The 26,770-nt window shown below is 39.0% G+C and overlaps 1 protein-coding gene across 10 annotated transcripts in view; it reads left to right on the plus strand.

Moving 5' to 3' along the window:
* The window catches only part of NRF1 (nuclear respiratory factor 1), a 151,402-nt gene that overhangs the window by 6,559 nt on the left and 118,073 nt on the right, over nucleotides 1–26,770 (plus strand). For 3 of the 10 annotated variants that reach the window (XM_023223419.1, XM_023223413.1, XM_023223414.1), the window contains exon 2: nucleotides 12,346–12,436. The exons of the other annotated variants lie outside the window; for them this stretch is intronic. The gene's annotated coding sequence lies outside the window, so the exon portion shown is untranslated. The remainder of the gene's footprint in view (nucleotides 1–12,345; nucleotides 12,437–26,770) is intronic. 10 annotated transcript variants of the gene reach the window in all.

Here is a 26,770-nt window from a genome sequence, read left to right on the forward strand (position 1 = left end):
GGGGGCAGGGGAAGGGGGGGACCCCGGGGGGGGGGGGTGGGGGGGGGCGGAGACCCGCCCACTCCACCCCAGCAGGGGAAAAAGAGAAAAACCCCGCCAAAAAAAAAAAAAAAAAAAAAAAAAAAACAAAGGAGAGTGAAGCATTCTCTCCATTGAGAAATAACCTCCTTAAATGTATTCTCACTTTGGAGTTTTGCCACTCATTCACCTGACAGTGATTAAAGACACACTACATGCTGGGCATGTGCTAGGTGCTAGAGTAACAAATCTTGGGCCTTGTCGTGTAGGGCAGAAAAGTATGGGCTCAACCAGCTATGTTACACAACTTCTAGAGAACCAAAATAGAGTAAACAAAGAGTGGTGTGGGATTATAGGAGGAGGGAGAAATTCCTTCTAGGAAGAGGAGAATGATACACAGAGAAAAGTGAGGTTAGGGAAGACTTTTTCATGTAGGGGAAGTTTGAGTAGGACTTGGTAGGGCGAGTAGCTGCATTACTGATGGAGAAGGGAGGCTGAGAGGAAGGGCATCAGTAGTCTGATTTGAGAACTAGCAAGTGGATTTTGCTTTACTTGGAGAATAGTGGAAAGTGAAACTGATAAGGTTGTGGCCGTATTGGGAAGAGTTTGTAATTCCATGCTCATGAGTGTGAACTTTATTCTATAGGCATTTAGGGACCATGAGAGGTTTGAGTAGGACATCCACTCTGGTTTTTAAAAAGATGACATGTGAAGATTGGACTAGAGACTTGTGAGAGTATTAAATTGTAGTGTAAAAGGACATAGATTCTGGGCATCATTTTTACTTCACAGTTGTCAGATTTGGGTGACAATTGAGTTAAGGGGAGTTAAAGATTTTAGTTTGGTTATTGGGTGATGATGATGCCTTTAAGATAGGGAATGTATAGGAAGAACAGAATTTGAGGAGGAAGGTAATAGAGTATGATTCGAGATGTATTTAGATATCTGGGAATCAAGAAATGTCAAGTAAGTACGTGGATATTTGGACTGGAGCTCAAAGGGGCATTGGGATCAATAAGGAGATTTGCATTCATCAGTATAATGCCATATAGAAACTGCAGAAAGCCAGGCATAGTGCCTCACACCTCTAATCCTAACACTTTAGGAGGCCAGTGCAGAGCATCACTTGAGGCCAGGAGTTCAAAACCAGACTGGGCAACACAGCGAGACCCTGTCTCTACAAAAATTAAAAAATTTGTCCGGTATAGTGGTAGCCACCTGTGGTCCCAGCTACTCAGGAGGCTGAGGCTGGAGGATGACTTGAGCCCAGGAGTTTGAGGCTGTAACAAGCTATGATAGGGCCACTGCACTCCATCCTGGTTGTCAGAGTAAGACCCTGTCTATAAAAAAAAAAAGAGAAAATAGTACAGATTGAGTATCCTTTATCCAAAATGCTTAGGACCAGAAGTGTTTTGGAGTTTTTTTTGACTTTGTAATGTTGGTATACACATAATGACATACCCTGGAGATAGGGCCCAGATCTAAACTTGAAATTCATTTGTGTTTCATATACATCTTACAACCTGAATGCAGTTCTATACAATATTTCAAATAATTTTGTTCAGGAAGCAAAGTTTTGATTCCATTCTGACTGCAGCATGTCACCTGAGATCAGGTGTGGAATTTTCCACTTGTGACATCATGTCAGCACTCAGAAAGTTTCAGATTTTGGAGCGTTTCAGATTTCAAATTTTTGGATTAGGAATGCTTAACCATATCAGGAGTGAAGAAAAAAAACTAAGGGTAACCTTGGAGAGCATCTACATCTGAGGGTCAAGTAGAAGAATAGAAACCTATGAAGTAAGTTGAGAAAGAATGGCTAAACTGGGTAAGATTATAGGGTTGAAGAAGCTGAAGAGGGGGATTAAGTGAATCCTGACAGGGAAGTTAGCTGTGTGAAATACCATGGAGTTCATTGGTTTGGAGGGCAATGCCAGAGGATCTCTTGAACCCAGCACTTTAAGACCAGCCTGAGCAACATAGCAAGACCTCATATCTATTTAAAAAAAAAAAAAAAAGTTCGTTGGGATAAAAACTGGACTTGGCATACATATATATGTATGTATTGTTTTGCTAGGAACCATGATAGTTTAGACAGAATGGATTTCTAGAACATTACTAAATTCAGGGTAGGGCCTACAGAACCTAACTTAGTAGAAGACCCATGCTTAGAAGTAGGTCCTGCTCCTCCACGTCTCTCATGGGAGTTGCAGCTTAAATGCTTTGGGAGATGACCCCCAATGACAAGGCTGGCTAAAAATCTCCATATTGTTTGGGGGTTTTTTGTCTTTTTTACATTGTCTTAGATTCTGAGAATAGGAAATTTCATTTGAGTTGACAGTGTCTTAAAATACAAATAACTCTTGCAGAGTTTTGAGGTTTTATGATATTGATATATAAATAAGGGGGTTTTTAACCTGTTGTGTTATGGTTCTGGGGTTCATATATTTTGGCTGTGTAACCCTGAATCCCTTAAAATTGTATGAAAAGTTATGTGTGAGTGCATGTGTGATTTTTCTGGGGAGAGGGTCCACAACATTTATGAGATTTTCAAGGGGGCTGTTGACACACAGCAAAGTCAAGGACCTTTACTAAATGATGAAATCAAGTGTTGGTTGTGTTAGCTGGCTGAAATCAGTTATCTCAACAAGTGAGATCGATCAAGGGAAAGAACTCTTGAGTAGGTGGTGTCTCAGGTGAAGAACTTTGGAAAGACATGAGAAACTTCTTAGAAATGGGAATAGGAGCACCAGAAGGAAGGTAGGAGGAATGCCAAAGCAAAGCTTAACCAATTTCAGCATTTTGTCAAGTCTCTGGATTCCTTGTTTTTTTTTTTTATACTCTAGGACTCACACTTAGTTTATGTTTATTCATGCACTGTAGATACAGTAGGCTTTGTGGGGTAGGGGAATCAAATTATTTATTTATTTATTTATTTATTTATTTATTTATTTATTTGAGATAGAGTCTCGCTCTGTCAGGGGAATCAAATTATTTATTTATTTATTTATTTATTTATTTATTTATTTATTTGAGATAGAGTCTCGCTCTGTCACCCAGACTGGAGTGCAGTGGCATGATCTTGGCTCACTGCAACCTCCATCTCCCAGGTTCAAGTGATTCTTCTGCCTCAGCCTCCCAAGTAGCTGGGGTTACAGGCGCCTGCCACCATGCCCAGCTAGTTTTTTATTTTTAGTAGAGATGGGTTTTCACCATATTGGACAGGCTGGTCTTGAACTCCTGATCTTGTGATCTGCCCGCCTCGGCCTCCCAAAGTGCTGATATTACAGGCGTGAGCCACCACGCCAGGCCCAAATTACTATTGTTTTAAAGGGAAAATGTTTTGAAAGAAAACAGATTGATAGATTGTGCTTGTTGGAAAAAAATTTTTTACCAAGCTGGCTCATTTGTCAGAAAAAAATTCGTTTTTAAGTTAGGTGTTGCTTATGCTTTGGAAAAAACTTTAAATGCACAAATATTTCAATCTAGTGATATGGGGCAAGGCATTTATTTTCTCCTTACTTTTTCTGACCATGAAATGAAAATGCCGTTGATGGTTTTCGTAGTGTCTTTCTGAAATAGGGCGATTATGGAATACTTTGAGATCCAAGATGATTTAATGCTAAGAAATTGCTGGCATTCACATTTCTAAAGTCGTGAATAAAATTAAGAAATTTAAGCACATTGTGTGTTCACTAGATCTTGCTTTCCAAAATATTTCTTTCTGAATTTTTAGATAATTGGTAATTTTTGCTGCCTGCTGCTAATCTTTGGGACTTTGAAATTAGATTAGGAGGCAGTTTTGTCAGCTAGGCCGTAGTTTCTGGGGCAGTGATATCTAAACTTTTGCTTGCCACCCTCAAAGTAACTTACTGCCACTTGGGATTAATTTGTGGTTTTTCTGGGGAGAGAGTCTACAACTTTTATTTATTTTACCAGTAGTCTTGGTAAATACAAGAATGATATGAATAAATATGTTGGGTAATCTTAAACTTGTGTTATGCAATTTGTAATTAGCTTGTGTTTGTGGATGATCTTTATGTTCAGTAAATCTCCAAAGAGGGCCCAGATAGAATGGAGTATTTTGTCTTTTCCTTTGGGAACTTTTTTTGGTTCTTTCTTTCATTAAACAATTGTGAAATAAAAATTTTGGTAACAGATCTTCCATGTAAAAATAGCCCACAAATCAAAGAACTAGCCAAGATTTGCTAAATAAGAACACATCATGGAACACCATCATAGAACTAGTAGTCTCTTACCCCAGAACTAGCTGTAGGTACTAAGTCTAAAGAAGCACTAATTTTGATCTGTTACCAGAATTATGTGGTAATGTTGAGTAAGTGTTAAAATTGTTGTCTTCTTTAATTTCTGGCTCTATTATTTTAAGTTTCTCTCTCTCTCTCTCTCTATATATATATATAGAATATATATATATAGAAAATATATATATATATATATATATAATTTTTTTTTGATGGTGTCTTGCCCTGTCACCCAGGCTAGAATGCACTGGCAGAGGCTAGAATGCACTGGCACGATCTTGGGTCACTGTAACCTCCGCCTCTTGGGTTCAAGCGATTCTCCTGCCTCGGCCTCCTGAGTAGCTGAGATTACAGGCACCTGCCACCACGCTGGGCTAGTTTTTGTATTTTTAGTAGAGATGGGGTTTCACCATGTTGGTCAGGCTGGTCTTGAACTCATGACCTCATGATCTGCCCACCTCGGCCTCCCAAAGTGCTGGGATTACAGGCATGAGGCACCACGCCTGGCCAAAATACATTGTAGTGAAAAATTTAGAAGAAAAACACCCCCCATTAGTGGTTATCTTTGGTCTATAAGCTTATAGGTGATCTTCATTTTCTTGTACTTTCCATTGTTTTTCAAGTTATCCTTAATGAACATGCGTTAGCTTTTATGAGCAGAAAAAAATAAACATAAATACAGATAATACAATTATGGCCCTAATGACTTCACTGTCAGATTTTGGATAGGCAAGTTACTTATCTTTACTGGGCCTTTTATAATATTTAAATTTTCTTCTAAATTAAAATTTCTTCCAAAATTGATTCTAAGTCTGTGTTACGTGTTGAACAATAAATATATTTTTCTGTTAATGGAAAAAGCTATGTCATGTGTTCATTGTGGAAAAATGGAAGAGAATTAAAAATAATTCTACAATACAAAGATATTTTAATATGCATGGTTTAGATATTTTTCTTTTTTTTTTTGAGACAACTTTGTTGTCTCGCTTTGTTGCCCAAGCTGGAGTGCACTGGCACAATCTTGACTCACTGCAGCCTCCGTCCGGCTCCCAGGTTCAAGTGATTCTCCCACCTCAGCCTCCTGAATAGCTGGGATTACAGGTGCCTGCCACCGTGCCCAGCTGATTTTTGCATTTTTAGTTGAGACAGGGTTTCACCATGTTAGCCAGGCTAGTTTTGAACTCCTCACCTCAGGTGATCTGCCACCTTGGCCTCCCAAAGTGTTGGGATTACCAGCTTGAGCCACTGCGACCAGCTGGTTTAGATATTTTTCTAAGCACACATGGATATGCACAATACATATTCACACTATCAATTTACTTTTACCTTGAAACATTCTTAATGGGACAGTTAGAGATCCATTTGTTTTAATGAAACGTAAAATACTTTTAAATTTTCTCTCCTAATACATATTTGTTGAGGAAATGCTTACTTTCATACTCTTTATGGTTTTGCTGAGGTAAGGGTAACTTGGAGTAAGGGTGTAAAGGGCTTGCCCATGAAAGCTTACTTAGTGCAGAATGAAAGCTAAATCCTGGGTTAACCTCGATTTCGTTCACATATTAACTTGCTTTTTCTCCACTCTGCCATGATGCTTCCTGAGCTAAGATTTGTATTTGCAGGATAGTTTCTGAAGTGAAGAACCTTGTCTCAAGATAGCATTGGTCTTTTATTTTACCCTGGGACCTTCTGAGTTACTCCAGTTGTCAGCACATGAAGTATTAGTAGCAGCAATAGTATAATACAGTAGTGTTAAAAATACCTGGTTTTTTTTTTTTTTTTTTTTGGCATTATCTCTAGGGAATTCAAAAGATTTTGTATACATAAAATATAAATATTCAAAATGCTGTGTAATCCAACTCATATACTCAGTGAAATATGTGATATATATGATTCTAATTCTGTGTAAAGAATAACTGGAACGTTCTCAAAGGTATCTTTCTTAAAGATTTTATACGGTGGAATCCTATTTAGAGCTGGTAGTGTAACCCAATTTTCCTGCCTATTTAATTCTGTTTTTAATCCCTGTGGTAGCTGATTTGTTTTTGTTTTTATTTTTTATACAAAATGGAAAGCAAATCTAGGGTAAACTGCATTTGGTAAGAATAGTAAAACCTGTAGAGGTGATGATGACAAAGTCCGACTTGTGTATTCTCTTTCCTTCTACTTTGAAAGATTAGGATCTTTTCCAAAAGAAGGGCTTTTAGAATGTATGCTTGACAAGAGTCTTAAATCACTATCTTCCAGACATAGCGGGAGGTAGAGAATCTGAGAATAAAAAGTACAAACTTTTTGTCTCTTAAACTTCTATATCTGAAAGGTATGAAAGCAAGAGCTAATTCTCACTTGAGAATCCACCACAGTGATTGCTTTCATTCTGAAGAAATCCATTTTGTAGCCACATGGTATGGTATTTTCTATCCGAGAATACAGAACCTGTGGATGTGGAGGCCCAACTGTTTGATTCACCCCCAGGTACCAAAGGATGACTAAATCCATCAGGTCTCTGCTCAAACATCATTTCTTTAGGGAAGTTTTACCTGGTCTCCCTCTTTTTTGCATTTTTCCTTCGTTATAGGTGGTCATATATATAATTTTACATTTGTTTGCGTATTGCTTGATATATGTCTGTCCCACCAGATTGTAAGCTTCATGAGAGTAGATACTGTGTTTGTGTTCATTACCAAGCACAGTGCCTGACACATAATAAGCAGTATTTATTTGAATGATTGTAGAAACCTCCAAAACTCATTTGTAATATTTTACTTAGGCTTTTGTGGTACTATCTAACATTTTATAATTTTAGGAACTCAGGGTGGGAAGAGATTCTAAATCATCTAAGACAGTTCTGCTCTCCAAAGTTAAAAGTCTTCAGTATCTCCTTGAACACATCCAGTGATAGGAAACGTAACCACCTACCAAAAGTCTGGTTAGTCTTTAAGATATTTGGATGGTTGGAAAGTTTTTCCAACTGAAATTTCTCCCTGAACCTTTTTATTTTTCTTTGGAGACAGGGTCTCTGAGTTGCCCAGGCTGCTCTCAGACTCCTGTGCTGAAGGGATCCTCCTGCCTCAGCCTCCTGAGTGGTATCCCTAAAATTTTTACCTACTGATTTTACTCTGTTCTCTAGGGCTTGCAAAAGCAAGTCTAGTTTTCATTTTCCTTATTGTCCAAGTCATCCCTATTTTAGTTTACATATCCCTAGATCCTTCAACCGTGGGAAGGTAGTAGGGAATGCTGGAGAGTGAGTTTGTGGACTGCATTCGTTTCCTGGGGCTGCCATAAAACCACAAATTTAGTGGTTTCAAGAAACAGAAATGTATTCTCTCAGTTCTGGAGGCCAGGAGTCTGGAATCAAGGTGTTCACAGGGCAGTGGTCCCTCAGGAGGCTCTGGGGGAGAATCTGTTCTTTGTCTCTTCCAGCCTTTGGTGGCATTCCTTGACTTGTGGCTATGTCACTCCAGTTTCTGCCTCCATGGTCTCATTGTCTCCTCTCCGTGTAATCTCTATCTGCTTCACTCTTAAAAGGACACTTGTCACTGGATTTAGGACCCACCTAGATAATTCAGGATGATCTCAAGATCCTTAGTTACATCTCTGAGGACCTTTCTTCAAATGAGTATTCACAGGTACCAGTGGTAAGCATGTGAACATATCTTTTTGGGAGCCACCATTCAACCCGCTATAGGAGCTCTGGTCTTAAATTCTGTTAATGCCACTTACTAAGTTTGCTACCTTGAGCATGTTACTTAACCTTTCTGAGTCTGTATCTTCTTAATTTTATTTATTTATTTTCAAATTTATTAGTTTTTTAGAAACAGAGTCTCGCTCTGTTTCCCCAACTGGAGTGCAGTGGCTCAGTCCTGGCTCACTGTTGCCTTAAACTCCTGGACTCGGGCAATCTTTCTGTCTTAGCCTCCTGAGTAGCTGGGACTACAGGCATGCGCCACCATGCCCAGCTAATGTTTTATTTATTTATTTATTTATTTATTTATTTATTTGAGATGGAGTCTCGCTCTGTTGTCCAGGCTGGAGTGCAGTGGCGCGATCTCGGCTCACTGCAAGCTCCGCCTCCTGGGTTCACGCCATTCTCCAGCCTCAGCCTGCCGAGTAACTTGGACTATAGGCGCCCACCACCACGCCCGGCTAATTTTTTTGTATTTTTAGTAGAGACGGGGTTTCACCGTGTTAGCCAGGATAGTCTTGATCTCCTGACCTCGTGATCCACCTGCCTCGGCCCCCCAAAGTGCTGGGATTACCGGCATGAGCCACTGCGCCCGGCCCCATGTTTTAATTTTTTGTTTTAGAGACAAAATTTTAATTTTGTTTTGTTTTAGGGTCTTCCTGTGTTGGCCAGGCTGGTCTCAAACACCTGGCCTCAAGTGATCCTCCCACCTTGGCCTCCCACAGTGCTGGGATTACAGGCATGAGCCACCATCCCTGGCTGAATTGCCTTAATTTTAAGACAGGGACAATAATGCCTTTATTATTGATTTGTGAAGATATAAGAAAAATTCATAGTAAATACTTGGCACATGGTAGCTAACTCACTCAATGTTGCCTTCGACATACCAAACTACTGTGACCCTGTTGCACTACTGTCGGAGTCCGTGAGTATCCTGTGTGGCCTAGAACCCAGCACAAGTTGTAGGGCTGGTCTGATAAATACAGACTACAGTGGCTCCGATTTTTTTGCGTTCTGGACACCATTTAGCCAACTGTGAGGCAGTCTAACTTGGAATTAGGCTTATCTGTAGCCACATCATACAATTGGCTCATTAAACTTAGAGTTGGTTAAAACCTCCAAATCTTTGTCATTGGTGATTGAACTTATGTTGGATAGTTAAGTGTTTAGATGCAAGGGCACCCTGTAACATATTACATTCTGTGTTACAAGTGTTAGATTTAGTCATACTGCCTAGTTTATAGGAGGAGCTGAATGAATGCTGAATTTAATGTTGCTGGGTAACTTAAAGGAGCATTTAAACTTACCTACTTTGGTGCTATTAGATTTCTTAAATGCTGTGATGAATACAAAAAGGGAAAGAAGTAGCAACTACACCAATTCTGTTGGGCAGATGGGTGCATCTTGAATCTCCTGTAATCAGGAGATCAGGTACTCCTTCAGGTAATCAATGGCTGATCACCGTCAGGTTGGTGGACAGCTTGCTTTTGATGCTTCTGTCAAGTGTGAGATGTGTATCCATTGCTAAAGTGACCAATGTACATCTAATGATTTTCATATCTACTAGTATTTTTGGAATTTGCAGTTGATATAAAAGACTAGAGAAGTAGGTGAAATGGTATTTTAAAAATATTCAGAACTAACTAGGTTAGTGTGGTTTCTAATAAGTAATTACATGCACATAGTTAAAAGGAATACAGTGAAAAATGGGTTTCCCAGTTTCCCTTTCTGGAAACCATCTCTACTACCAGTTTCTTGCATATTCTTCCAGGTAGGCTAAGCAGAAATTGTGTGTTTGTGTCCTTCCCATTTTAAAACACAAATGATAGCATATATACATATGGTTCTCCAGAAAGTGCATTAATCAATTAATTAATTAATTATTTTGAGACAGGATCTGTTGCCCAGGCTGGAGTGCAGTAGCACAGTCTCAGCTCACTGCAGCCTCAGCCTCCCCTGCTCAAGCAGTCCTCCCACCTTAGTTTTCCACAGTAGCTGGGACTACAGGTGCCTGTCGTAGTCTTTTGTGAAAGAATTGTCCTTATAGGCTGACTCAGTTTCTACCAGGGAAATAAAACTAATTTTAATTCAGGTCACTTTTTGAGAAAGCAAGTAAAGAAAAACCCATCAGTTGAAATTAGTTTAACACATTATCTTGGTATTGCTTGTACCTTTCTCATGGTTGCTGAATGACTCATTTTGATTACATTGATAGCAGAGCTAAATAAATTATTTCAAGAGCCTGGTAAGTAGCATAGGTCTAGTTTAGGAAGAGCTAGAATGCCCAGGAATAGAAGGACTCTGGCAATCATCGCATTCTGCCTTGGATGATTATTTGTGTTTTTTTCTCTCTTACTATACTATAAGCCAGTGGTTCTTTTTTTTTTTTGAGACGGAGTCTTGCTCTGTTACCCAGGCAGGAGTGCAGTGGTGCGATCTTGGCTCACTGCAAGCTCTGCCTCCCAGGTTCACACCAATCTCCTAACTCAGCTTCCCAAGTAGCTGGGACTACAAGCGCTTGCCACCACACCCGGCTAATTTTTTTGTTTTTTTAGTTTTTAGTAGAGACAGGGTTTCACCTTGTTAGCCAGGATGGTCTCAATCTCCTGACCTCGTGATCCGCCCGCCTCAGTGGTTCTTAATCTTTGCTCTCACGACCTTTTTACTCTCATAAAAATTGTTGAGGACTCCAAATACAATAGCTTTTATTTATGTGTGTTACAACTTTTGATACTGTATTAGAAATTAAAACTGAGAAAATTTAAAAATGTTTCTTAATTTAAAAATAACCCTGTACATGTTAAAAAGTTAGTATTTTAATTATGTTACTATTTTATGAAAAATAACTTTCAATACAAAGAACAGTTTAGTGAGAAACATGATATTTTACAGTTTTTGCAAATCAATGTCTGGCTTAAGAGAAGACAGCTGAAGTCTCATCTGCTTTTGCACTCTGCTGTAGTATGTTGCTTTGGTTAAAGTATAAAAAGAAGATCTGGTCTCATACCAAATATGTGGTTGGAAGAATATTTTAAGAGCCTTTTCAGATAATTGTGGATATTCTTTGATGTATTAAAACTCAGCAGTGGTAGTTTCTTAAAAATGAGTTGCAATATGAAATCTGAAATAACTGTACTCTTACATTAAAACCTATTGGTTTATCATGCTCTATGAATGGATCTTTTAACTGATGCGTGATTTCATAATATCATGTATTGGTAATTTGGAAAATATTAATTCATCAAGTTTATGGAGATCTTTCAAATATTGACACAAAAATCACATTCTTTAACACCACCATCAATCTCATTAGAAAAGGCTTTTAAGTAATGGAAAACTATCAGGCTCACTGTCGCAGATACAAGTTTTCCAAAATTCTAATTATCACTTCAAATATCAAATTTCATCATTGGCAATAAATATTGTCAGTTGTTTCCCTTGAAGTGACAGACCCACTAATTTTTGAGAAAATGTCTGTCAAATACCGAGGTCTGAAGAACAATATAGTTTGTCTGTCAGCCACTCTTTAAAGTAAACATGGTATTCCTTGTGGAAAAAAAGCAGCTAATTCAGCTTGCAACATAAAACATGGCACACATGGGTTTTTTTTTTTTTTTCCTGAGATGGAATCTTGCTCTTGTCACCCAGACCGGAGTACAGTGGCGCCATCTCAGCTCACTGCAATCTCCGCCTCCCGGGTTCAAGCGATTCTCTCCCTCAGCCTCCTGAGTAGCTGGGATTACAGGCGCCCGCCACCACCATACCTAGCTGAATTTTGTACTTTTAGTGAGATGGAGTTTCGCCATGTTGGCCAGGCTGGTCTCAAACTCCTGACCTCAGGTGATCCGCCCGCCTTGGTCTCCCAAAGTGCAGGGATAACAGGTGTGAGCCATTGCACCCGGCCTGCACACATGCTTTTTGGGACAGCCATTACATTTCTGAATGTGACAGAAGTGCTTTATGCATACTTTCCATTTGTTATGCAGAATGGTAAAAAGACCTAACTCTGGGGAGAAGAGTTAATAAAATTAATAATATTTACTCTCATCAAGCACATTCTTGAATAAAATGGACTTTTTTTCTCCTTTTTACTGTGAGCATATGAAGGTGAAAGATATATTGGCTACTAGTATAGTTTTGTGCTGTTATCTTAAATTGTGCTAAGTGTCAGTAGTTTTACCCCACCATTGCTTTTGCATCATAAGTGTAAATATAAAGGCATTGAAAAAGGGCAAATAGCATCTTAGTTATTATGAAAATAATTTTGACCTCATTGATCACTTAAGAGTCTCAAGGACCCCTAGGGTTCCGTGGCTTACTTTGAGAACTGCTGTTAAGCTATTTGAGGGTCGAACTAATCATCCTAATATCCCCTTTCAGTTCCTGGTCCAGAACTTTACACAGAAAAGGTGCTCAAAGGATATTTGTTTAATGAATGTGGTACGCTGACATTTAAACAGGACAAAACTTGGTGAGTAAAATTAATGTAGGCAGTCTCCCGTCCATCCAGGCAGCTTTTCCGTAGACGTTTGTGAGAATAGAGTGAACAAATGGAATGTGGATGATATACATTTGGTAAATGCAAATGATGAAATAAAAGAACAAAATATAAGGTGACAGTACTTACAGAGCTAACAGTCTGAGCCTCGCCTGGCTCCTATTAATGAGTCCTCTACTTTTTGTGTCTTTAAATTTGTAATGGTCTCTTAAAGAATCCTCAACTAGGATGGATCTGATCTGAAAAGCAAACATCCAATTTAAATTTCAATAGGTCTCTGCTTGTGCTTGATCTAGTAATGTCTTTTCAAAAGGGATTATAGAAGGTGAATGTTAAAACAAATCATTTTGATTTTCCATAGTGAGTTAAGAAATACATTTTGTTGTTCCTCTTCTGCTTTCTAAGTAATATGTTGGGCTTCTTTCTTGTTTTGTTGTAAGACGTAGTCCGAGGAAACCTTTGTTTTCTATAAATCCTGATATTCTTTGGATTTGAAGAGGCGGTTTCCTGAATAAGAAAGAGTCTGACTACACTGGGTAAATTGTCAGATTATTTTGTCCTCACAGAAGTTAAAATGTAAAATTGGGTGAGGGCATTGCTTTAAAACAGAGTATTTTGTATTTATTCATTTAAAGAAAGTAGATTAATAAAAAGATTGATCAGTTCAAATACTTGGAATATTTAAACCAGTTTTATGTTAACCTAAAAAAATTATTTTGTAGACATTTAGAACTTTGACCTCCTTTTTGTCCTAAATTGATTTTAAATCAGTATCAAATGCTGAGGACCAATAAATGAAACACTCGTGTTGTTTTGAGCAAAATTTTTTATATTATGAAAATGTTATAACTTTGAAGTTGATACTTAAAATACTTTAGCCAAAGTTTCTGCCTTTCTGTGGGACATTTTCATGAGCTTTCTTATATCAGTTTGCTTACTTGCTTTTCACAAAGTTGAGTGAGACTATAGCAAGAGACCCAGGGACATCTTAACATCCTTGAATATTTCTGAATCTTCCTAAGGAACTTGATTTAAATTTTTTTTTTTTTTTTTTTTTGAGACAGGGTCTTGTTTTGTTGCCCTGATGTGATCACTGCTCACGGTAGCCTTGACCTCCCTGGCTCGAGTAGTCCTTCCACCTGAGCCTCCTGAATAGCTGGGACCTCCCTGGCTCGAGTAGTCCTTCCACCTGAGCCTCCCGAATAGCTGGGATCACAAGCGTGCACCACCCATGCCTGTCTTCTTTTTAATTTTTTTGTAGAGATGGGGTCTCCCTGTGCCGCCCGGGCTGGTCTTGAATGCCTGGGCTCAAGCCATCCTCTCGCCTCAGCCTCCCAAGTAGCTGAGACTACAGGCATGCGCCACCATGCCCGACTAATTTTTTAAATTTTTTCTAGAGAGAAGGTCTCACTATGTTGCCCAGGCTGGTCTTAAACTCCTAGCTCAAGCAATTCTCCCATCTTGACCTCCTCAAGTGTTGGGATTATAGGTGTGAGCCATGGAGGCTGACCGGGAACTTGTTTTTTCAGGGAGAAGCCTATTCAGTGTTTCCTTGGACTTCCTCAGCCTGGTTTTACCATAGCATATCTTAAGATGATAAACTGAAACCATCTGATAACCAGGAATGGTTAGAAATCATATCACCAACCTGGGAAATACCAGTCAGAAATTCATCCTATTTTTATAATATTCTTAAAAGACTGTTTAAAACTGACCAAAGTAAAAAATCTTTCAGAGTTAGAAGTGTGTAAAAAAAAAGACATATCCACAATAATGTATGTATTTAAGTTTACTGGACAGATCTAAATTTCAGTTCTGTGTGTAAGGCATAGATTGGAATGTTTGCTATAGATATTTTTTGGAATACAGATTTCAGATTGCTGTTTGCTTATAAATATACATGACTGCTGACCTTCAGAACTGCTTTAAATTTCTCAAAAACTTTTCTCATTATATGCCAGCCTCAGTGGCTTGCGTCTGTAATCCCAGCTACTTGGGAGGCTAAGGCAAGAGGACTGCTTGAGGCCAGTAGTTTGAGACCAGCCTGGGCAACATAGCAAGACTGCATCGCTAAAAAAATTTTAAAAACTAGCTGAGCATGGGTGATGTGCACACAGTCCCAGCTACTTGTGAGGTTGAGGCTGAAGAATTGCTTGAGCCCAGGAGTTTGAGGCTACAGTGAGGTGTGTTCGTGCCACTGCACTCCAGCCTGGGTGACAGAGCGAGACCCTGTCTCTTAAAATAATTTTCTTATTGTAATAGATACTTTTATCTCTGATTTACTCAGTACTATAAAACTATTTAAGTAGTTTGAAGAGATTAGGGTTAAGTCCTACTATTTTTGGTATGACTCCAGTAGTTGCCACTTTAAACAATTTTTGAAATACTTTAGACATAAAAGACATAGGACAATATAATAAATTCTGTATACCTACTATCTAAAGTAATAAAAAGTTACTGTTGAAGCTTATTGGGCACCCCTTCCCCATCCTAGTCCCCTCTCTTCCCAGCTGTGACCATTATTCTCAATTTGATATTTATTCTCTCCCTGCATTTTTATAAACTTTTTCTGTATGTATATGTATCCACTGGAAAAAAAAATAACAATGTTTGGGTTCCAGGGAAAACTAAAAAGTATAATATTGTTTTATATGTTTTTAAGTTTTGTATAAGAGGTTAAACTTTATTGGTACATGTAGTTATAGTTTACTTATTTTAGATGCTGTAGATATTTGATATAATGGAGTGTGAAAGTAATGTTTTTTATAGGGAATTTTAAAAATAAAAGGAAGTATGAAGATGATAAAACATTTGTAGCCCACCTATCCAGAGATACTACAGTCAATATTTTGTTTTTTTCTTTGCTGCTTCTCTTCCCACTTATGTATGTATTTTTTGGTACCCTTTAATATAAAAGGAACGCAGTTTTAAGGATTACATAAGATTGCAAAAAAGCTACATAAACCCTGTAATCCCATTTTAAGTGATTCTTAGTTGAAAACGGGGAAAGAAAATGAATGAGCATTATATATCAGACATACTTGGTAAATTTACTACCTATACCAGATATTGATAGTCTGTTTCTTAGTATGCAGACACTGTAGAAGTGGCATCTGGAAAGAGGCTGTATTACTGAACATGCTTTTAAATTTATATGAGATTTTTCTAGTAAACAGCTTTTCCAGATAGGTGATGCTTATCTCTTTAAATGTTAAGTACTGTTTTGGTTTTAACCATTTTTTATGGGAAAAAAGAAAAATAAAAAGAAGCCTACAAGTATTTCTGTGCTCATTAAGCCAGAATACTGTGGTGTGCTTGTAATTTTATCTTTTCTTGGCAACTCAATGTCACTGTGGAAAGCACTGATTACTGAACTGTTTTGTGACTCCTTTTGTTCTAGGTGCCTTTGAACTCTTGTGCACTTTTTAGTTAGATCTTTATTAACATGCTATGCCACTGCAGGGAGGGAGCAGGAAAAGCATGATACACAATTTAAGACAAGTGCCACCATAGGCTACTGTTGGCAAACAAGAGCTCCACCAAACTATTGTTTAAAGTGAAGAAGCAGCAGTCTGAGGCATTTCTCTCAACCAGTGGCAGTAGGGGGAGACCTCCGCCAGCAACATGGAATCTTCATTGGATGCAGCTGACCCACTCTCCTGACTTCTCAGTCTTTTTCCACCACTACTCACCCTTTACGTTCAGATGTATTCAGCACTAGATAACCATATTTATTAACTATAAGTAATGTGTGTGTGTATATACTTACAACTGTACTTTAAGAATAAATATATATAAACTATATGTAACAAATTTATAATATATAAACTATAAATCTGTGAAAGTATTCAGAATTATATAACGGCAGGCTGTGGTGATTTAGATTGGAGGAGCTCCTGACCATGCCTGGAAATCCCTGTACCCCACTTTGACTGTGATTTTTTTAAGGGAATATTTTTTTTTTACATGTGTATTTAAAAATATATATACCTTTTTACCTTTTTTTTTTTTTTTTTTTTTTTTTTTGAGCACTTTTAGCTTTATAGAAAAATGGAGTAGAGAGTATGGAGAGTTACCATATCCTCTCCTGCCCATTTCCTTTATTAACATCTTGCTGTTATGTGGTAGATCTGTTATAGTTGATGAACCAATATTAGCAGAAGTCCACAGTTTACGTTCAAACTCATTCTGTGTGTTTGTGCAGTCTGTGCAGTTTGACTAATATATAATCATACAAAATGGTTTCACTGCTCCAAAAGTCTCCTGGTGCTCCCGTCTTCCCTCCTTTCTTTAACCTCTGACAACTTTTTTTTAACTGTCTCCATAGTTTTGCCTTTTCCAAAAATGTCTTATGGTTGGAGTCATACAAATGTAGCCTTTTCAGATTGGCTTCTGTCACTAAGCAATATGTATTTAATGGCTTGATAACTTTTCATGGCTTGATAACTCATTTCTTTTTAATGCTGAATAATATTTCACTGTATGAATGTACCACAAGCTTATCATTCACATACTGAGTGACATCTTGGTTGTGTTCAAGTTTTAGCGATTGTGAATAAAGCTGCTGTGAATATTTATTTGTGTGCTGGTTTTTGTGTGGACCTAAGCTTCAGCATATTTGAGTAAATATCAAGGAGTGCAATTGTTGGATCCTATGGTAAGAGTATGTTTAGTTTTATAAGAAATTGCCAAACAGGTTTCCAGAGTGGCTGATGTATATATTTTTAGGTTGCTAATGTGTTTTTCAAAAACACCTTACTCAGATATATTAATGGAATGCCTGCCCTGTGATAGGATTACAAGCAATTGAGGTCTGTGGCGCTGATTGTCCCTACATAAATAATACCTGATGGTTGTACTTTGCTTGTTCTTGTTTGCTTTCTCTTTTCTTTATCTGTCTTTCTTTTTGCTTATGTTTTTACTCTCTTTATCTTGCTTTACCACTTCTGCTTTGTCCTCAGAAATCAGAGGACTACATTTGTTGGAATAGTGTACAAATTTAAAAGGCAAAGTAAAACAAGTCCAAGTCCTTTCTCAGGATCTCTAGGTCTCTAGGGCTGTTGGGGATGGTTGAGATTGTAGCATTAAGTAAGGTATTGTTGAAGCATTAATTTGACTGTATAGAATATAATCTTCAGAGATGGGAAAAGGGAAACAATACGTTAATAAAACCTGCTTTCCTTTGTAATTTGTTAATTATAGGGCAGCTGTATAAAATGTTTTAAGACTATGATAGCAGAACAGTTTTGGTTTTTTCCTACCTTTCGCTGGGAGAGCTCTTCAGCTTCTACTGTTAGAGTTTTTGTTTGCTTGTTTGTTTGTTTTTTAAGCACACCACCTTTGGGAGTGTTACAGTTCTTTAAAAAGGACCGAGCCTTTGCTTAAGGCTAGCTTCATACTATTTGTTTATTTCTGTTTGTATGTACATTTGTACATACCCCCAGCTACAGCAGAATATCAGTAGATTCTGTTCTCCCAGGAGAAGGGCAAGGACTGTATCCAGTCTTATCTGGGGTCTGTATCCAAATGACCTGAGAAATTCTTCCTAATAAACACTTTTGGACCCCAGGGTTCAGACACTCCCAGGGTGGAATATTTTTTTTGTTACCTTTCTTTCTGCCTGCTAGTTTGAGTCAGGATGCATGCAAGGCCCACGTCTCCAGTGCCCCCAAGTGGTTGTCTAGGTTTTGCAAGAGGACATCTAGTGATGGCAGAAGTCACTGCTTCTAGACACTCTTGTCTATACACCCCTGTTAGAAAAATGATCTGTTGACTAGAATTTTACCATAAAATCTTACCTCTTTTTTTTTTTTTTTTTAAATTAGGGTCACAGACTAAGTCTAATTGCTCTTCCTCATAATGGTGTTTTAATATTTTATGAGAGAGATTCCAAAAGTCCTTCTTTGGATTTAAACACCTCTTATTTTTCTAACTATTTGTTAATTAAGCATTTTCATAGTTCCAGTGAAATATAATGGGGTTTTTCTCTTACCTTTAAAAGTGGAGTGCCCAGGGCTAAGTACAGGAGTGGTCATTGTTCACATTGTGCATATGTTGCTTGTCATGTGATACTTTTTTTCCAGACTACTGTGAGCCAGTGTTTCTGAATCCTTATACTTTCTCTGTGATGATGACACAAGTCTCCATCATCCTGTTTTTCTTCAGTGGGTTGTTTTTTTTCCTTTTTTTTTTTTTTTGAAACAGAGTTTCACTCTGTTGCCCAGGCTGGAGTACAGTGGTGTAATCTTGGCTCACTGCACCCTCCATCTCCTGGGTTCAAGTGATTCTTGTGTTTCAGCCTCTCAAATAGCTGGGATTACAGGTGTGTGCCACCACACCCGACTAATTTTTGTATTTTTAGTAGAGATGGGGGTCTCACCATGTTGACCAGGTTGATCTCAAACTCCTGACCTCAGGTGATTTGCCTGCCTTGGCCTCCCAAAGTGCTGGGATGACAGGCATGAGCCACTGCACCTGGCGTTTCAATGGGCTTTTTGTTTTTTTTGTTTTTGTTTTTTTTTGAGATGGAGTCTTGCTCTGTCGCCCAGGCTGGAGTGCAGTGGCTGGATCTCAGCTCACTGCAACCTCCGCCTCCCGGGTTCACGCCATTCTCCTGCCTCAGCCTCCCGAGTAGCTGGGACCACAGGCGCCGGCCATCTCGCCCGGCTAATTTTTTGTATTTTTAGTAGAGACGGGGTTTCACCGTGTTAGCCAGGATGGTCTGGATCTCCTGACCTCGTGATCCACCCGTCTCGGCCTCCCAAAGTGCTGGGATCACAGGCTTGAGCCACCGCGCCCGGCCCAATGGGCTTTTTTAGAACAAAGTTTAGAATGATACGTTTATGCCTGTGAACATTTATCTTATTAGATTATGCTCATTAAGCCATTGGGGTCTTTGGGGAATTTGATCAATGTATCTTTTCTGTCTCTTTTCAGTTTTGAAAACTATCCCTCTGCTGCTGTTTTTCTTCTACTTGTCTTTTCTCAATAGCTGATTCTAGTTTATGTTACTTCGATGGATACGTATGGCTAAACATAAACGTCAGACAATAGAAAAATGTATTCATTGTAAAGCTACCAGGGTTTGTGGAGTATTTGAATCATATTGAACTTCAAGAACCATTATGTTTCTTTTTCTTTTTGACAGTTATTGGAGCCAATTTGTGTGTTTTCAGTTTCTCTTAAATTTTTAGTATGTATTTGAAAAGCTTGCAGGCCCCAGTTACTGTGTCTATAATGCCTAGTAAGTAAAATGACTCACAGACCAGTCAATAAGACAGGGCTCAACAGGAGAGTAATCCTTGGGCCTCAGTTTCCCAACTGCACAATGAAATACTTGGATTAATCACAGTGTTTCCACTTGTGCTCTAGAGTTCTGAGTGGTGAGGAGAATCAATGGCTTTAGCTGTCTGCATTCCCATCGCCTTCAATAGAAGAAATTCTACGGTTATCTTACATTTTGAGGTTCTGTACAGGATTCTGCTTAAAGAAAAAGCTCTGCTTTAAAAAAAAAAAAAAAAAAAAAGAAGATTCATTGGAAACCCCTGCAAAAAAGCAAGCAAGGAAGAAAATGGCTCCCAGAGGATGTTGGGCAGCTTGGAAAGTCCATATGTGTCCTTAATTTCATGAGTTTGGAGGCCTCTGGTATTTCATTTGGTAAAAGGAAGAAGAGCTTATGCTGTTTGTCTTTTCTTTCTCAAACCTGGACATAACAATGGTTATAAAAGTAATCACATTCTTATTACTTTGAAGGGAGAAATAAATCTATAAAGCAGAAATAAAGTTTTTATAATCCGTAATTCTATTTTGCATAGATAAAAAGTATTCTTAATGGTTTTAGTATATCTTTCGAAATTATTTTGTTTGGCCACAACCATATTTATTTACACTTAAAAAAATGAGACCACACTCATTCTAGCAGATTTTATAACCTGTTGTTTTCAATTTCCATTGTTTTATGGATTTTTTTGTGTGTCAATACACATAAATCTATTTCATCCTTTAAGACAAGCTTGTCCAACCCGCAGCCCACAAGCTGCATGCGGCCCAGGATGACTTTGAATGTGGCCCAACACAAATTCATAAACTTTCGTAAAACATTATGAGATTTTTTTGTGAGTTTCTTTTTTGTTTTTTTTTTAAGCTCATCAGCTATCATTAGTGTTAGTGTATTTTATGTGTGGCCCAAGACAATTCTTCCAGTGTGGCCCAGGGGAGCCAAAAGATTGGACACCTCTGCTTTAAGGTTTCTGTGATATTTCTCTGTACCAGGGGTTAGTATTCCTTGTTGCATAGCACATGGAATCTATTCCAAAGTATGACCCTAGTTTTATTTGTACATTGCTACTGGCACACGTTTTTTTTTTTTTTTTCAATAGTTCACTCTTTTTGGGGGTTGTGATATGTGTTATATTTTTCTGGTTGCTTCCTTTTCCTCTGGTTTGACTACAGATCAAGACCTGTGTTATCCCAGTCAAGCTACAGATACAGATTGCCCTTTTCTTTCAGACAATAGCTCTAATTTAATGTCCCCTTTCATAGTTACAAGTCTGTTCTTCAGAACAAAATCTTGGCAGCCAGAATTATACTTGACACTTTATTCCAGCATATTACTGCTGGTGAGAAAGGCGGTTGACTTGTTTTGACCCAAGTGAGCTTAGTTCTAAGAGACTAGGAAGGTGGATGATGAGCAGCTTTTGGTGGTTTGACAGCCAGCTGCAGGACATCCATTGTGGCCAGGACCAAGTAGCTGCTGATAAATGTGGGTATGGTAAATTACATTTGATAGCCTCTTTTCCCCTTCTGTTTTTGAGAATTTTATCAAAGATTACATTGAGAAAGTGGTATTGAGAAAAGTATTTTTTATTCTCATAGGATAATTCTTCTCTAGCTTATACTTGTTCTAAATGGCAACATTGGTAGTAGTCATGGAAAAATTTTGGTGATGGGTTTTTTTGAACAGGAAATGTAGTGTAAATGTTATTTAGGTAGTTTTGATTTCTTTAGGAACTTAGGTAGCATTTCTCCCCTCCTGTGAATTTAGTGATATCTTTTATAGACTTAAACAAATGGAGATGTTATGCCTAGTTTTAGGTAAAGGCATTTTAGTTTTATGTTCAATTACTTGATAAATTTTGTTTGTTTTAGTCTTGAAATATAATATGCTTTTTTACTTTAACATCCTTCTGTAGGATTCTAATGTGATTTTTTTTTCCTTCTTACTACTGTGCCTGTGATTTTGATTATATGGCATCCTAAATTTACTTTTGTAAGTTATTCAAGATACAGTTTATCTCAATGAATTAACTCACAAAGTAAATAGGGGATTTTTTTTTTTTTGAGACAGGGTCTCACTGTGTCCCCCAGGCTGCAGTGCAGTGACACAGTCTCTGCTCACTGCAACCTGGACCTCCAGGGCTTCAGTGATCCTCCCTCCTCAGCCTCCCAAGTAGCTGGGATTATAGGCGGGCACCACCACACCTGGCTAATTATTGTGTTTTTAGTAGAGATGGAGTTTCACCATTTTGGCCAGGCTGCTCTCAAACTCCTGACAATTTATGGGGATTTTGGTTATTTGATCTTGACTCTTCTCGAACTCCTGACCTTGTGATCTGCCCACCTTGGCCTCCCAAAGTGCTGGGATTACATGCGTAAGCCACCACACCCGACCTGATCTTGACTCCTCTGTATACACTTAATTTCCAATAATTGGCGTGGTTCCAGTTTTACAGTTTGTTGTTTCCTTCTTCCTAAATTTATATAAATAATAATCTGTACAGATTTTCATACCTTTTAAAATTCAATTTAAAATAAGTTTTATAAATTGATTTAATACAAACATAAAAATGGTATGCCCAATTCTCCATTTTCCTTAAAAAGTCAGCCCCTTGTCCCCCAACCCCCCACTTTTTTTTTTTTTTTTTTTTTTTTTTTTTGAGACGGAGTCTTGCTTTGTCGCCCGGGCTGGAGTGTTGTGGCTGGAGTGCTGTGGCCGGATCTCAGCTCACTGCAAGCTCCGCCTCCCGGGTTTACGCCATTCTCCTGCCTCAGCCTCCCGAGTAGCTGGGACTGCAGGCGCCCGCCACCTCGCCCGGCTAGTTTTTTTTTGTATTTTTAGTAGAGACGGGGTTTCACCGTGTTAGCCAGGATGGTCTCGATCTCCTGACCTCGTGATCCGCCCGTCTCGGCCTCCCAAAGTGCTGGGATTACAGGCTTGAGCCACCGCGCCCGGCCCACTTTTTTTTTTTTAAGATGGAGTCTTGCTCTGTTGCTCAGGCTGCAGTGCAGTGACATGATCTCAGAGCTCACTGCAACCTCCACCTCCTGGGTTCAAGCCATTCTTCTGCCTCAGCCTCCCGAGTAGCTGGGATTACAGGTGTGTGCCACCACACCTGGCTAATTTTTGTTTTTTCAGTAGAGACGGGGTTTCACCCTGCTGGCCATGCTGGTCTCGAACTCCTGGCCTAGGTGATCCACCTGCCTCAGCCTCCCAAAGTGCTGGATTTACGGGCGTGAGCCACTGCACCCTCCCACCCCCCTTTTTTAAAAAAAGTAATTTTTTTCTCTTTCCATCTACTGAAAATGGGAATGGATAGTTAGCTAAACAGTTTAATATAGGTGAAGAAGAACATAAAGTCAGTTGAACACTCTGGTGCTCACAGAAGACTATAGCTACACAAGACTGCTTTGGCAACTTTATGAACTGCATTTTTTCCTGTGGCTGAGAATCATGCTGTCAGGCCTCTCAGTTTGTGGGAACCAGCTCTCAAAGTAGCTATTGTGTGTTATCTAAGGCAGTGATGGTGGGGTTGAGGGTGGAGGGAACAAGAGATGTACTAGAGGGACCAGGATGGGTGGCCGCAGGTATAGTTTGAAAAATCAATTTAACATACATATCATTTTATAATACAAATTCAAGGCTGGATGCTCTGGTTCATGTCTGTAATCCAAGTACTTTAGCAGGCCAAGGTAGGAGGATCGCATGAGCCCAGGAGTTTAAGACCAGCCTGGCAACATAGTGAGACCTGGTCCCTACAAAAAAATTTTTTTAATTAGCTGGGCATGGTGGCTCACGTCTGTAGTCCCAGCTACTCGGGAGGCTGAGGCAGGAGGGTCCCAGGAGGTCAAGGCTGCAGTGAGCCACGATTGCACCACTGCACTCCAGCCTGGGTGACTGAGTGAGACCCTGCCTCTTAAAAGACAAAACCCTGGCCGGACGCGGTGGCTCATGCCTGTAATCCCAGCGCTTTGGGAGGCCAAGGTGGGTGGATCTCCTGAGGTCAGGAGTTCGAGACCACCCTGGCCAACATGGTGAAACCCTGTCTCTACTAAAAATACAAAATCAGCTAGGTGTGGTGACGCATTCCTGTAATCCCAGTTACTTGGGAAGCTGAGGCGCAGGAGAACCACTTGAACCCCAGGGGCGAAGTTTGCAGTGAGCCAAGGTCGCGCCACTGCACTCCAGCCTGGGCAACAGAGTGAGACTGTCTCAAAAAAAAATAAAATAAAAGACAAAACCCAAATTCGCTGTACCCCCAGTAAAACCCAAATTTTGGCTTGAAGATTAATAATTAATAGCTTAATTATTAAGCTATTAATACATAATAGCTTGCATTAGCAGTTAAGGAGCCCAAGCAAGTAATGACGGGAGACCGTGCTCGGGTACAAAGGGTGGGTCTCTGATGGAGCAGCTGGAACACTTGATTGAGAAGCAGGAGATAGGGGTTCAAGTTTTGGATTTGCCACCAATTAGAGATGTGACTTTGGGTAACTCACTGCGTCTTTCTTGGTCACAATTTGGAAAATGAGAACATCAAACTAGATAGTCTCCAAAGTCTTAAGCATTTTAGGTTTGCCTCTGGTTAAAGGAATGCTCTGTGGACAGCTGCATTTGACCAGTTATCAAGGTAAGATTATATCATTTGGGAAACCAAAGTAAACAGTTCCAGACTTTTCAGCCAATCTTTATCAGGGTGTTATTTGTACATCCTAACAAATCACAGAGCCATGGAGACCTTATGATGAATAAACCATAAGCCTCCTGCCTCTTCCTTTTTCTTGGCCATCCCAGTCTTACTATGCAGAGACAGCCTTTAAAAACTATTTCACTATTTCTGTTTTTTGCTTCCCTTGTGGTTACTTCCATAAGGCTAAATAATACGTTTAGACTTTTGTTCCTTGATTTTTCAACTTTAGACGTTATCTGTGAATTTTTTAATGTGAAAAATGAAAATTTAACTCACTTTTTTACCCCGTCATTATTTTATATTTATATTACTTTGAAAGTCATTTATTAATCATCTTTATAATTTTAAATGATAAACTTTAATTTTTTGATCCATCAACTTCCTGTAGGGCCTCTTAACTTGCCATTTTGGAAAATGGGATTATAAGTACCCCCTTCACGTTTCTCTTTTTATATTCTACCTTCTGATGCCAGTACTCAACTTACATATTGTCTAGGTTATAAAAGGTTAATATTTTTATTCTGTTTTCCATTCACCACCAAGTATTGTGTGCTTTCCTTTATATTTAGATTGCTGTTTTTACTGCATTTGCTTTCTCTGCCTGCTATGAACATATGCAGAATCATAAGTGTATGATTACTGAAAATGTTTGTCTTTTAAGAGCTAAGGAAGTAATTTGGTATGTGCTTAAAGACTCAGCTTATTTTATTTTATTTATTTTTATTTATTTTTTTGAAATGGAGTCTCGCTTTGTTGCCCAGGCAGGAGTGCAGTGGCGTGATCTCGGCTCACTGCAACATCCACCTCCCAGGTTCGAGCAATTCTCCTGCCTCAGCCTCCAGAGTAGCTGGGACTACAGGCGTGTGCCCCGCGCCTGGCTAATTTTTTGTATTTTTAGTAGGGATGGGGTTTCACCATGTTAGCCAGGATGGTCTCAATCTCCTGACCTCGTGATCCACCCGCCTCGGCCTCCCAAAGTGCTGGGATTATAGGCCTGAGACACTGTGCCCCACCTAGCTTATTTTATTTTTTGAGACAGCCTCATTCTGTCGCCTAGGCTGGAGTGCAGTGGCACAACCTCGGCTCACTGCAACCTCCGCCTCCCAGGTTCAAGCAATTCTTTTGCCTCAGCCTCCCTGGTAGCTGGGGTTACAGGCACTCGCCACCATGCCAGCTAATTTTTTGTATTTTTTTTAGTAGAGACGGGGTTTCACCCAGTTGGCCAGGCTGGTCTCGAACTCCTGACCTCAAGTGATCCACCCGCCTCAGCCTCTGAAAGTGCTGTGATTACAGATGTGAGCTACCACGCCCGGCCAAGACTCAGCTTATTAAACCATTTATTTACTCATTTATTCAAGAGATATTTATTGAATACTACGGTTATCATAACAGTGCTATTTATAATAGTGAAAAATTGGGAATAACCTAAATGACTTCAGAGGATTAGTAAACTAAACTGCTTTATGTTCTTACAGGAAATGCTCTGTAGATGTTTAAAAAATGATTCAAAAATGTTAATAACATGGAATATTTTAATCTATATTAAGTGAAAAAATATTTGTAATACAGTATATACAATATAGGCTCATTTTTGTTTAAAAACAATGAAACAAAACCAACCATATAAGAAGCTAGCAGGGAAAATGCTGGAAGCATATACATAAAATTGTTAACTTGGTAATGTGGCTATCTCAGGTTACAGTGATTTATGTTTATTTTTAATGCCCCTATATTTTCTCAGTTACCCCCAAAGAACACAAGTCACTTCTAAAAGAATACATTTTTTTTAAGTTTTTTTTTTTTTTTTTTAAATGAGATAGGGTCTCAGTGTTTTTCAGGCTGGAGTACAGTGGTGCAATCTCAAGTCACTGCAACTTCTGCCTCCTGGGCTCAATCCATCCTCCCACCTCAGCCTCCCAAGTAGCTGGGCTACAGGCATGTACTACCACACGCAGCTGGTTTTTGTATTTTTAGTAGAGGTGGGATTTCACCATTTCATCCAGGCTGAGAATACACTTTTTAAACTTAGAGATACAAAATTAGAATTGCCAGTCACATATTTTCTTGGAATACACATGCTACAATAATGTAGGAGTACCTGATAAGAATTCAGTAAATATTTGTTGAATGAAGGAGAGAATGATTGAATAGCAGAGATTCCTAGGTCTGTGATATTGGCACTTAAATACTTTCTTTTTTTTGGCCGGGCGCGGTGGCTCAAGCCTGTAATCCCAGCACTTTGGGAGGCCAAGACGGGCGGATCACAAGGTCAGGAGATCGAGACCATCCTGGCTAACACGGTGAAACCCCGTCTCTACTAAAAATACAAAAAAACTAGCTG

The sequence above is a fragment of the Piliocolobus tephrosceles genome, chromosome 8 (genome assembly GCF_002776525.5).
Source record: "Piliocolobus tephrosceles isolate RC106 chromosome 8, ASM277652v3, whole genome shotgun sequence".
NCBI classification, from domain to species: Eukaryota; Metazoa; Chordata; class Mammalia; order Primates; family Cercopithecidae; genus Piliocolobus; species Piliocolobus tephrosceles.